The sequence below is a fragment of the Bombina bombina genome, chromosome 4 (genome assembly GCF_027579735.1).
Source record: "Bombina bombina isolate aBomBom1 chromosome 4, aBomBom1.pri, whole genome shotgun sequence".
Taxonomy (NCBI): Eukaryota; Metazoa; Chordata; class Amphibia; order Anura; family Bombinatoridae; genus Bombina; species Bombina bombina.
In genome coordinates, this window is record NC_069502.1 from 718065152 (window position 1) to 718078309 (window position 13158).

Genomic DNA, 13158 nt, shown 5'->3' on the forward strand with positions numbered 1-13158 from the left:
TACCTATAAAATAAAAACTAAGATAGCTACAATACAACTAATAGTTACATTGTAGCTATCTTAGGGTTTATTTTAATTTTACAGGTAAGTTTGTATTTATTTTAACTAGGTAGAATAGTTACTAAATAGTTATTAACTATTTACTAACTACCCAGCTAAAATAAATACAAATTTACATGTAAAATAAAACCTAACCTAAGTTACAATAACACCTAACCTAACCCTACAATTAAATAAATTTACTAAATTAAATACAATTACCTAAATTAAATTAGCTAAAGTACAAAAAAACAACAAAACTAAATTACAGAAAATAATAAACAAATTACAGATATTTAAACTAATTACACCTAATCTAAAAGCCCTACCTAAATAAAAAAATGCCCCCCCCCAAAATAAAAATAAACCCTAGCCTAAACTAAACTACCAATAGCCCTTAAAAGGGCCTTTTGTGGGGCATTGCCCCAAAGTAATCAGCTCTTTTACCTCTAAAAAAAAATACAAACAACCCCCCAACAGTAAAACCCACCACTGCTTAGTTGAGGACTTCAGCCCGGTTGGATGAAGACTTCTGCAGCTTCCTTGAGGATGGATGTCCGGTCTTCAGAACTGTAAGTCGATCTTCAGGGGGTTAGTGTTAGGTTTTTTTAAGGGTGTACTGGGTGGGTTTTATTTTTAGGTTAGGGTTTGGGCCTGCAAAATAGCTAACTGCCCTTTTAAGGGCAATGCCCATCCAAATGCCCTTTTCAGGGCAATGGGGAGCTTAGTTTTTTTTAGATAGTATTTTATTTGGGGGGTTGGTTGTGTGGGTGGTGGGTTTAACTGTTGGGGGATTGTTTGTATTTTTTTTACCGGTAAAAGAGCTGATTACTTTGGGGCAATGCCCCGCAAAAGGCCCTTTTAAGGGCTATTGGTAGTTTAGTTTAGGCTACGTTTTTTTTTTATTTTGGGGGGGCTTTTTTTTATTTTGATAGGGCTATTAGATTAGGTGTAATTAGTTTAAATATATGTAATTTGTTTATTATTTTCTGTAATTTAGTGGGGGGGTTTTGCACTTTAGCTAATTTAATTTAGGTAATTGTATTTAATTTAGTAAATTTATTTAATAATAGTGTAGTGTTAGGTGTTAGTGTAACTTAGGTTAGGTTTTATTTTACAGGTACTTTTGTATTTATTTTAGCTAGGGAGTTATTAAATAGTTAATAACTATTTAATAACTATTGTACCTAGTTAAAATAAATACAAACTTGCCTGTAAAATAAAAATAAAACCTAAGCTAGCTACAATGTAACTATTAGTTATATTGTAGATAGCTTAGGGTTTATTTTATAGGTATTTAGTTTTAAATAGGAATAATGTAGTTAATTATAGTAATTTTATTTAGATTTATTTAAATTATATTTAAGTTAGGGGGTGTTAGGGTTAGGGTTAGACTTAGGTTTAGGGGTTAATACATTTAGTATAGTGGCGGAGACATTTGGGTGGCAGATTAGGGGTTAATAAATATAATGTAGGTGTCTGCGATGTTGGGGGCAGCAGATTAGGGGTTCATAAGTATAATGTAGGTGGCGGCGGTGTCCGAAGTGGCAGATTAGGGGTTAATAAATATAATGCAGGTGTCGGCGATGTCGGGGGCGGCATATTAGGGGTTACTAAGTGTAAAATTAGGGGTGTTTAGACTCGGGGTTCATGTCAAATTTAATTTCCCCATAGGAATCAATGGGGCTGCGTTACTGAGTTTTACGCTGCTTTTTTGCAGGTGTTAGACTTTTTCTCAGCCGGCTCTCCTCGTTGATTCCTATGGGGAAATCGTGCATGAGCACGTACGACCAGCTCACCGCTGACTTAAGCGGCGCTGGTATTGGAGTGCGGTAATGAGCAAAAGTTTGCTCAACGCTCACTTCTTGTCTTTTAACGCCGGGTTTGTAAAAACCCATAATACCAGCGCTGTAAGTAAGTGACCGGTGAGAGAAAACTGCTCGTTAGCACCGCAAAGCCTCTAACGCACAACTCGTAACCTAGCCGTCTGATTGGGTAATAGCTAAGAAAAAAATCCTACCCCGGTTTTGTTACATATTTCTAACATACATTGTAAGCACAGCCAACATACTTTTGTAGGTCACTGACTTTAAATGTGTTACTATAGAAATCACCTAAAAATATTTGGTTTCAGTCAGGTAAACTCACATACATTTGAATAAAGAGTGCAGGATAAAATTTTCATTTATTCTTTTTATCCTATAAAACAGTGAAATGTATTAAACAAACCATAATGAACCAATTAAAAATAATCATTTATTTCTTTTAAAAATAAATAAATAAACAAACCTACACGTTAAACAAATCTTCCAAATGAATTACAGTTTATTTGTAAACAAGTTCTGCTACATTCCTGGTCATTAAAGAATACTATCTCCTTCTGACTTGTTGCAGTAAATAACCAATGAGGAACTTCTGACCCCAGCTGCAATACCACTGATACTTATATCCAGGGCTGGAAATTCACCAGACCAGCAGGCTTAAAGTGACAGGAAACCCCACATTTTGTTTTCATGATTTGGATAGAAAACACAGTTATAAACAACTTTCCAATTTACATCTATTATCAAATTTGCTTCATTCTCTTGTTATCCTTTGCTGAAGCAACAACATTACACTACTGTCAGCTAATTAAACATATCTAGTTAGCCAATCACAAGAGACAAATGTGTGAAGGCACCAATTAGCAGCTAGCTCCCACTAGTGTAGGATATGTGCTTATACATTTTCAAGAAGGGATATAAAGTGAAGGAAGCACATTTGAAAATAGAAGTGAATTTAAATGTGTCTTAAAATTGCATACTCTATCTGAATCAGGCAAGTTTAATTTTGACTTTTCTATCCCTTTAAGTGTTGAGTAAGATGTGTTTATCTATCTATCTGTCTATCTATTAGTGGGGGGGGGGTTGTACTTTAGCTAATTTAATTTAATTTAGGTAATTGTATTTAATTTTGTAAATTTATTTAATAATAGTGTAGTGTTAGGTGTTAGTCTAACTTAGGTTAGGTTTTATTTTACAGGTACTTTTGTATTTATTTTAGCTAGGCAGTTATTAAATAGTTAATAACTATTTAATAACTATTGTACCTAGTTAAAATAAATACAAAGTTGCCTGTAAAATAAAAATAAAACCTAAGCTAGCTACAATGTAACTATTAGTTATATTGTAGCTAGTTTAGGGTTTTATTTAGTTTTAAATAGGAATAATGTAGTTAATTATAGTAATTTTATTTAGATTTATTTAAATTATATTTAAGCTAGGGGGTGTTAGGGTTAGGGTTAGACTTAGGTTTAGGGGTTAATATATTTAGTATAGTGGCGGAGACGTTGGGGATGGCAGATTAGGGGTTAATAAGTGTAGGTAGGTGGCGGCGACATTGGGGGCGGCAGATTAGGGGTTAATAAATATAATGTAGGTGTCGGCGATGTTGGGGGCAGCAGATTAGGGGTTCATAACTAAGTATAATGTAGGTGGCGGCGGTGTCCGAAGCGGCAGATTAGGGGTTAATAAATATAATGCAGGTGTCGGCGATGTCGGGGGCGGCATATTAGGGGTTAATAAGTGTAAGATTAGGGGTGTTTAGACTCGGGGTTCATGTTAGGGTATTAGGTGCAGACATAAATTTAATTTCCCCATAGGAATCAATGGGGCTGCGTTACTGAGTTTTACGCTGCTTTTTTGCAGGTGTTAGACTTTTTCTCAGCCGGCTCTCCCCGTTGATTCCTATGGGGAAATCGTGCATGAGCACGTACGACCAGCTCACCACTGACTTAAGCGGCGCTGCTATTGGAGTGCGGTAATGAGCAAAATTTTGCTCAACGCTCACTTCTTGTCTTTTAACGCCGGGTTTGTAAAAACCCGTAATACCAGCGCTGTAGGTAAGTGAGCGGTGAGAAAAAACTGCTCGTTAGCACTGCATGGCCTCTAACGCACAACTCGTAATCTAGCCGTCTGATTGGGTAATAGATAAGAAAAAAAAAATCCCACCCCGGTTTTGTTACATATTTCTAACATACATTATAAGCACAGCCAACATACTTTTGTAGGTCACTGACTTTAAATGTGTTACTATAGAAATCACCTAAAAATATTTGGTTTCAGTCAGGTAAACTCACATACATTTGAATAAAGAGTGCAGGATAACATTTTCATTTATTCTTTTTATCCTATAAAACAGTGAAATGTATTAAACAAACCATAATGAACCAATTAAAAATAATCATTTATTTCTTTTAAAAATAAATAAATAAACAAACCTACACGTTAAACAAATCTTCCAAATGAATTACAGTTTATTTGTAAACAAGTTCTGTTACATTCCTGGTCATTAAAGAATACTATCTCCTTCTGACTTGTTGCAGTAAATAACCAATGAGGAACTTCTGACCCCAGCTGCAATGCCACTGTTACTTATATCCAGGGCTGGAAATTCACCAGACCAGCAGGCTTAAAGTGACAGGAAACCCCACATTTTGTTTTCATGATTTGGATAGAACACACAGTTATAAACAACTTTCCAATTTACATCTATTATCAAATTTGCTTCATTCTCTTGTTATCCTTTGCTGAAGCAACAACATTACACTACTGTCAGCTAACTAAACATATCTAGTTAGCCAATCACAAGAGACAAATGTGTGCAGGCACCAATTAGCAGCTAGCTCCCACTAGTGTAGGATATGTGCGTATACATTTTCAAGAAGGGATATAAAGTGAAGGAAGCACATTTGAAAATAGAAGTGAATTTAAATGTGTCTTAAAATTGCATACTCTATCTGAATCAGGCAAGTTTAATTTTGACTTTTCTATCCCTTTAAGTGTTGAGTAAGATGTGTTTATCTATCTATCTATCTATCTATCTATCATCTATCCAGGGGTCAAGTCATACAAAAAAATGCATGGGAACTCTCCAAGACTTCCACCCCCTCACAATTAATATTGTTTTATATACACATACACACACTTATATACATACACACACACTGTATTTATATGTATATAATCTATATAATCTGGTTAATGAAAGCAAATTAAAAACAATGAAGGGCTGAATGATTGCCTTTAGACCTGAGGATGGACTACCATGGTTACATTTTTACATGGCAGGGGTAACATTTGTATTTGTAATTTAACTGATACTGAATACTGAGAAGCCAGACACACATTTTTTTTAGAACACATGAAGGGGCATTTGTATTTAGATGATGTTTAATAATCCAAAAAAGCTAAGAGCCTTATTATTTTAGGAGATAAGGTTTGTGTGTGCATGATAATGTGATTTAAAGTAACATTTTGGTCACACGGTGTCTAATTGCCTTTTTCTTTTACCATTAACACATATACCAAGTAAATGTAAAGCGCTGGCAGAGGAAGCAGGAGACATGAGGGCATAGTAACATTGAAAGCAAAACAGGTCACCTTGCACTTTGGGATGAAACTAGTAAGGTTGAATTTGCAGCAAATACATTATCTTGCACAGGTCAGAATTCTGTAGAGAATCTGGCCTGCTGACCATAAATTGACCATAAATTGATAGACATACAGACACCAACATAGAAAAACAGATTGTATATACTATTGGTGTATAAAAGTAGTTAGGCTTATCCTACTACAAGATGTTTCACAAACAGTTTAAATTTTCCTTTGTGTGTACACATGTATTTCCCTAGCAAATATCAGCCCAGCTATCTCTGGAAGAACTAAAAGGAATTCCAATCAGAAAGAAAGCAGGAATCTGGAAGGATATGACTCTTCCCTGCTTGATGAGCAAATTTTTTCTTTGGTGAAACACTTAAAAACATCTTTAAAATTACTAAACATGACACATGACTATTGTTTAATGTTAAGATCCAGGGTGTCCATACATTTTTTTTAACTCAAATAGTGCATAGGCAGCTTAGCTTCAGTTTCTCACATCCTCCTTCCTCCCCCCTCCTTCTTTTTCAGGGTGGGCTCAGACTTAGGTGTCTGCCAGCAACTTCAGACTCCTCCTCTGTCTCACCCACTTACGGTGCATTAGTCCTATTTCTGCTGAGGGGAGCTAAAAAAAACCAGAGCACGCCACACAGAAATGTAAGCACCATGTGTTCCACACAGTGCAAGGTGATCATACAGCAGGACAGCTGACAGGTTTGCAATTAGTGTATTGTAGGAAGTGTAACTGCCCTTTACTAGAGGGTCTCACTATCCCTCTAACCAGACTGTTCTCCATCTCCTCCCACCAGCAGCAGCAGTGTTTACTGAAGCGTATCTGTTCTCTGTACAGGGGAAACTTAGTACCACCTTCAAAAATAGTGCTGGAACTTCATTCCCACTGGATTTGAACACAGAAATGGATATATATATATATATATATATATATATATATATATATATATATATATATATATATATATATATATATATATGTCATACAAAATCTAGAATACCTGGGGACAAAAAGTCCACAGGTAAACCCCAAAAGCGCTGCCAGGAAGGGAAACCAGACTACTGTAATATATTGGTAATACAGTATATTATGTAGATGAATCTAGAACTATAGCAGCCAGTCCCCACAAGAGCAGATAAGTCCCTCAAACTTATCAAATAAATAAAATTATAGGAAGATCAGGGATGGCGCTCAATCTATAAAAATGTATACCAATATTTTGGTCAGGCAAGCTACCTAAATCTAAGCAGCGCCCAGCTGCTGATTTCTCACTAGAGGCCCTAGCATTGAAATTGTAACTTCTGGTGCATGGCTTTGTAAACTTCTTAAGCCCTTTTCTGGCTTGTGTATACTTATTAAGCCTTTTCTGGCTTGTGTTTTTCTCTATATCTGTGAACCTAATGGTCTATATACGGACGCAGGGAGAGTTTATTGAGGGCCAAATTGGAAGTTTCTGTCTTCACAAGCAGTGGTACCTGAGGACTCCGTGACCCACTGACACTTTGATCGATACTCTGGGAGTGCCTGACTGATACTATCTACTTACCTCATATTGATTGAGGGTACTTCAAGTAAGTGCACATCTGATTGGGTGTGGAACCTTTCTCTCTGGCACTTACTACTTACGTTTGAACTGAGGACTTTTTGCACCAACTTAGTTGCTTCTAGATTTGAATCTAGATAGAATCTGTATTGATCTATCTAGTTTTTTATGTATAGATATCTTTTTTATGCTTTTTAAAACGTATTTTATATGCTTGTACATATATTAACTTGACTGTTTAATCAACATATGTCCTTTTATCATTGAAATCACCCTTGATGCGGCTTTGAAATAATAGTCACCTGTAATAGCATACTAAAATATTGGTATACAATATATAAGAGATTGAGTGCCATCCCTGATCTTCCTATAATTATATATATATATATATATATATATATATAAACCCAGACAAGGTACACATCCTATGACCCTACAAAATTCACAGTCCTGGATGCTTGCCAGTTTGAGAGTGCAGTCCATTTCTATGTATTGTATGTGTCTAGGGAACTTAAACTCTATTTTGTTACCCTTGTTTGTATCTCAGCAATTTTACATTTTGACCTTTCTGTCCCTTTTATGTTCTTATTTACTGCTCTGTTACCATTGTTCACCTCATGAACTTACCTAACAGTATATTATCCTAACAACTTTCAACCCTGTCTTTCCTATTTGATCCCTGCAATACCTGCCCCACGCACTAAGGGTCCCCCATACACATCCACCCCACCACAATACCGCTAACAACTAAGGGTCGACCCCCAAATAATACTCCCTTCACACTTATACTCCCTTCACACTTAAGTAGCCCCTCCTATATAACCCCTTCACCACAACACCCCCATCACCCAAATGATCCCCTACGTAATCCATTCAATACCCACAGCTCCCATGAGCGTCCCTCCTAACACCCAAAACCCACTTTAACATCCAGGCACCCCTATCCCTTCACACAAACATAAGGACCAAGCTCTGCTCACAATACACTATTACAACAACTAAAAACTATTTAAATTTAGAAAAATACCCCCTAAAGTATGTTCTGCAATTAATTGTTGTCTGTCTTCAGACATATCCAGGTAGCAGCATCAAGATCCCTTGTGGTCCTCTTCCTTTCTAGCAGTCCTGATTGGGTAATAGGTTAATCAATCAAGATTCCTGTGGTAGGATGCATGATTTAATGAGAAAGTGCCAGTTTTTTAAAAATACTCTTAAAAACTTTACATTTAAGCATCTTTTTTTTAAATACTTACCTATTTCTTTATGAAACCAGACTGGCGATCTTCCTCCTGCAGCTCCTGCTGTACTTAGCACAGCAATGACGAATCCAGCTTCCTCCAATCATTGCTTGCACCCCAAGGCATCCAGCTCGTAAGGCCACACAACGATTTTGAGGAAGCCAGATTAGTCATTGATATACTAAGTACAGCAGGTGCTGCAGGCGGAGGATCGCGGTCTGCTGTCATAAGGAAAAAGGTATTTTAAAAAAGACGCTTAAATATAAAGTTAAGTGAATGAAAGAGCACCTGTTTTTCAGAGTATTTTTTTTAAAACTTGGCACTTTATCATTAAACTTTAAATACACTAAAGGGACACTAAACCCAAATGTTTTCTTTCATGATTCAGACAGATCATGCAATTTTAAGCAACTTTCTAACTTACTCCTATTATCAATCTTTCTTCATTCTCTTGCTATCTTTATTTAAAAAGCAGGAATTTAAATCTTAGAAGCTAGCCCATTTTATGTTCAGCACCCTGGATAGTGCTTGCTTATTGGTAGAGACATTTAGCAAACCAATAAGCAAGCATAACCCAGGTTATGAACCAAAAATGGTCCGGCTATAAAAGGGACACTGAATCCAATTGTTTTCTTTTGTGATTCAGATAGAGCATGACATTTTAAGCAACTTTCTAATGTACTCCTATTTTTTTTTTTTTAAAAAGAGCTTTATTGAAGATGAAGCAAACAATATAAACAGATTGCTGGAATCATACAAAAAAAGGAAATCAGTATGAATAAGACCGTCTATGGGAAGGTCACGTTACAAAGTTGTTTGCTGAAGAACAATGCATAACAACGAAATACAGAAACAAAAAACAACATAAGATAAACATTGTGCGATATTGTTCTCGCAGGTAGGCATAAAAGTGTCAGTTATAGAGGATTGAAATGTGTAATAGGCAGTAACAAGTATGGCAATCCACTGATTAGCTGACTCCTAGCCTATCTAATGCTATTATATTTGCAAGCTAATGAGCCAGTTGCTGAAGAGTTGTATATGCATTTGGTTTGAAGTGTTTGTAGGTGTAAGGAGGTGTCCTGAGGGAGGTGAAGTATGTTCATATTGGTTGTTATACTTGATTCAGATATTCTTCCCAAAGGAAGCAAATAGAGTGATAATCATTTTTACGTTTACTTTCGGCTAGATTTAAAGTTCTGCGTTAGCCTTAAAAAGCAGCGTTAAGGGGTCCTAACGCTGCTTTTTAACGCCCGCTGGTATTACGAGTCTGGCAGGTACAGGTGTACCGCTCACTTTTTTCCACGACTCGAGGCTACCGCAAATCCCCTTACGTCAATTGCGTATCCAATCTTTTTAATGGGATTTGCCTAACGCCGGTATTACGAGTCTTGGAAGAAGTGAGCGGCACAGCGTCTACCTCCAAGACTCCTACCGCATAAAAAAGTCAATAGTTAAGAGTTTTATGGGCTAACGCCGGAACATAAAGCTCTTAACTACAGTGCTACAAAGTACACTAACATCCATAAACTACCTATTAACCCCTAAATCGCGCCCCCCCCCCACATCACAAACACTATAATAAAATTATTTAACCCCTAATCTGCCGACCGGACACCGCCGCCACCTACATTATAGCTATGAACCCCTAATCTGCTGCCCCTAACATCGCTGACACCTACATTATATTTGTTAACCCCTAATCTGCCCCCCCGAACGTCGCTGCCACCTACCTACACTTATTAACCCCTAATCTGCCGACCAGACATCGCAGCCACTATAATAAATGTATTATAATAAATGCAAGGTCAATTCTATTGGCTGATCCAGTCAGCCAATCGGATTGAACTTCAATCCGATTGGCTGATTAAATCAACCAATCAGATTTTTCCTACCTTAATTCCGATTGGCTGATAGAATCCTATCAGTCAATCGGAATTCAAGGGACGCCATCTTGGATGACGTCATTTAAAGGAACCTTCCGTCTGCGTTAGGACATCGGAAGAAGAGGATGGCTCTGCGTCGGCTGAATAGAAGATGGCTCCGTTCCGCTCCGGAAGGATGAAGATAGAATATGCCTCCTGGATGAAGATGTCTGCCGGTCCGGATGTCCTCTTCTGCCTGGATAGGATGAAGACTTCTGCCGGTCCGGATGTCCTTTTCTGTCCCATCGGTGGCCGGCTGGCTGAAGACGGCTCAAGGTAGGGTGATCTTCAGGGGGGTAGTGTTAGTTTTTTTTTTAAGGGGGATCGGGTGGGTTTAAGAGTAGGGGTGTGTGGGTGGTGGGTTGTAATGTTGGGGGGGATTGTATTTTTTTTTACAGGTAAAAGAGCTGATTACTTTGGGGCAATGCCCCGCAAAAAGCCCTTTTAAGGGCTGGTAAAAGAGCTGATTACTTTGTAATTTAGTTTAGGGTAGGGAATTTTATTATTTTGGGGGGCTTTTTTATTTTATTAGGGGGCTTAGATTAGGTGTAATTAGATTAAAATTCTTGTAATATTTTTTTATTTTTTGTAATTTAGTGTTTTGTTTTTTTGTATTATAGTTTAGTTTATTTAATTGTATTTTAGTTTAGATAATTGTAGTTAATCTATATAATTAATTTATTGATAGTGTAGTGTTAGGTGTATTTGTAACTTAGGTTAGGATTTATTTTACAGTTAATTTTGTAATTATTTTAACTAGCTAGCTATTAAATAGTTAATAACTATTTAATAGCTATTGTACCTAGTTAAAATAAATACAAAGTTGCCTGTAAAATAAATATAAATCCGAAAATAGCTACAATTTAATTATTAGTTATATTGTAGCTATATTAGGGTTTATTTTATAGGTAAGTATTTAGTTTTAAATAGGATTCATTTATTTAATGATAGTATTTTTAGTTTTATTTAAATTATATTTAAGTTAGGGGGGTGTTAGGGTTAGACTTAGGTTTAGGGGTTAATAACTTTATTATAGTAGCGGTGACATTGGGGGCGGGAGATTAGGGGTTAATAATTGTAGGTAGGTGGTGGCGATGTTAGGGAGGGCAGATTAGGGGTTAATAAAATGTATTATAGTGTTTGCGAGGCGGGAGTGTGGCGGTTTAGGGATTAATACATTTATTATAGTGGCGGCGATGTCCGGTCGGCAGATTAGGGGTTAATAAGTTTAGCGTGCACAGAAGGTAAGCGCGGTGTAGCGGCGTCCGGAACCGGAACCGGCAATGGAAAGTAAAATCCTCCAATAGAAGTGACTGGCAGAGTGCCGTAGCCGGCGATCAACTCAAATCGCTGATATAGACAAGGACAGGAGGGCAAATGGCAGGCACTCCAATAACCAAGTTGGCGCAACTATGTTCAGTAAAAAATTCAAAACTTTAATGAAGAAATATATAAAAAATGTATATAAAATACACAATCAAGCTGGACACAAAGACAGGGGGTGAAAAAGACAGGCCTGACGCGTTTCGCGCCCTCTAGTGGCGCTTATTCATAGGCTGCAGCACCTAGTGTTTGGTGCCTTTTTAAAGGGAAGAAAAACCATTAACCCTTTATGTGCAAATCACAATTAAAAACAAAAACATGTTAAAAACAACAACAAATTTACATTGGGATTACTTACAAAAAATATAAATACAGATTCTGACATACCTAAGCCAGTGTGTGGAATAATAAGATACCTAGACATGATAATGATAAATTAATGTATACCAATTATAAAAGTTAGGATAATAGTATCAAATGAGTATCCTAATCTTCTTTAATGGATAGACCAACTTGAATTGTACACTATAGGGATATCACTATATTAGAACACAGACTAGTCTCAGAAAAGACTGAAATAATTAGAGAAGGAAAATCTAATAATAGTCTCATAAGCACATAGTGCCATATCAGTTATCCGTAAGGTAGTTAATATCGCATGCTTTATTCATTCCATGAGGTTGGCATGTATTAAGCTTTAATATCCAAAATATTTCTTTCTTATCTAAGATTTTTTGCCTATTACCACCTCTAATTGGAACTTTAGCGATATCAATGATTTGAACTGAAATGTCAGCCTTATGGGTAAAATGCAAACCATTGAAGTGACTAGCAACTGCTGAGTCCTTAGAATAGTTTTTAACGTCTCTGACATGTTCCCCAAACCTGGTTCTGACTTCACGTGAGGTTTTACCTACATATTGACTTTTACAGATATTGCAAGTCAAAAGGTAGATGACAAATCTGGTTTTACAGTTAGCATAGAAATCTATGACATATTGTTTATTGTCTACACTTGAAGAAAAATGTGTACCCCTAATGAGATTAGGGCAAGTTAAACAATCCCTGCTACCACATTTAAATAGCCCCTTTTTTGATAGCCAGTCTCCTGAGGGGACACTCGCAGTATCAGTAACCAAGCTGGGAGCAAGTACTTTCCCTAATGTCCTTGGTTTTTTGGAGACGTACCTGAAATTATTTACAAATGGTTTGAGAATGTCATCTCCCAGTAGGACATGTGAATGCTTCTTTAAAATCTTTACTACTGCATCATAATTTGTGGAATACTCTGTGGTGAAGACTATAGTGTCACTAGAGACTTGTTTCTTCTTATGAGCAGTAATGGATTGTTTATTATAAGCCTTAACTGCTAATCTGCATTGTTCAAGCCTACTTGGGTTATAGCCTCTCTTAATAAGTCTGTCTTTTAGCTCTAAAGACTGTCTTTCATAGATAGAATCATCTTGGGTATTCCTGCGTAGCCTAATAAACTGCCCTCTTGGAATAGCTTTTTTGACATGTTCTGGATGTTGGGATACACATTTTTCTTCAAGTGTAGACAATAAACAATATGTCATAGATTTCTATGCTAACTGTAAAACCAGATTTGTCATCTACCTTTTGACTTGCAATATCTGTAAAAGTCAATATGTAGGTAAAA

General features: G+C 36.6%; 1 long non-coding RNA gene across 1 annotated transcript in view; it reads left to right on the top strand.

Annotated features, from left to right (window-relative positions):
• The first annotated feature begins 8431 nt into the window (after positions 1 to 8431).
• Positions 8432 to 13158, top strand: part of LOC128655561 (uncharacterized) — a 39117-nt gene continuing 34390 nt past the window's right edge. Inside the window, exons 1-2 of the long non-coding RNA XR_008401848.1 lie at positions 8432 to 8488; positions 8957 to 9148. This is a non-coding gene — a long non-coding RNA (uncharacterized LOC128655561). The remainder of the gene's footprint in view (positions 8489 to 8956; positions 9149 to 13158) is intronic.